At 36.0% G+C, this 979-nt stretch overlaps 1 non-coding gene across 1 annotated transcript; it reads right to left on the reverse strand.

The window, feature by feature from the left end:
• Window positions 1-499: 499 nt before the first annotated feature.
• On the reverse strand, window positions 500-603 carry LOC122295237. Its single transcript, XR_006237900.1, has one exon. It is a non-coding gene; the product is annotated as a small nucleolar RNA R71 (small nucleolar RNA).
• Between the last annotated feature and the right edge of the window lie 376 nt (window positions 604-979).

The raw sequence follows: 979 nt of genomic DNA on the forward strand, positions 1-979 counted from the left end.
GAGAAGAGAGGAAATCATTTTAAGTGAATTGGTTGATACTTTGTCAGGTGATTCTAAAAATTCTCAATCTAATACCATGGCTGACAATGGTAGTGTTCATGACGAACTAGAAAATGAAAAGGCACAAAATAATCTGCAAATGAGAACTTTGCGTGAATATTTGCAGCCTACAAGGACAAGTACTCCATCTTGTATGATTTTTCCTACGAATATGGGAAATTTTGATTTAAAACCGGGAGTAATCCAATTACTTCCCAAGTTTCATGGCTTGGATTCAGAAAGTCCTTATTTGCATCTAAAAGAATTTGAAGAAGTTTGTGCACCTTTACGAAACCAAACTATCAATGATGATGTTGTTAGATTAAAGTTGTTTCCATTCTCTTTGAAAGAAAAAGCTAAGAATTGGTTGAACTCCTTGAGACCAAGATCTATTGGCACATGGCAAGAAATGCAAAGAGAATTTCTAAAAAAGTTTTTTCCTACTCATAGGACCAACACTCTTCGCAGAAATATTATGAATTTTTCTCAAAAGGAAAATGAAACATTTTTTCAGTGTTGGGAACGTTTTAAAGAATTGTTGCTAACTTGCCCACATCATGGCTATGAAACTTGGCGCACCATTAGTTTCTTCTATGAAGGTTTAACATCTCAAATGCGTCAGTTTGTAGAAATGATGTGTAATGGTGATTTTCTAAATAAAGATCCTGATGACGCTTGGGACTATTTTGACCAGTTAGCTGAAAATGCCCAATCTTGGGATAACACAGATTGTTCTGATCGGTCAAATAAGCCGAAACTCAGTGCCATGTCTCAAGAAGGTATGTATGTTCTTAAAGGAAATGATGATGTGAATGCTAGGATAGCAAGTCTGACAAGAAAAGTTGAAGCCATGGAACTTAGGAAGGTAAATCCGGTTAAGGCCAGTGAAAAAGAAGAAGAAAATTGTGGCATTTGTGAGATTAGTGGACACCTAACTCAG

The sequence above is a fragment of the Carya illinoinensis genome, chromosome 14 (genome assembly GCF_018687715.1).
Source record: "Carya illinoinensis cultivar Pawnee chromosome 14, C.illinoinensisPawnee_v1, whole genome shotgun sequence".
NCBI lineage: Eukaryota > Viridiplantae > Streptophyta > Magnoliopsida > Fagales > Juglandaceae > Carya > Carya illinoinensis.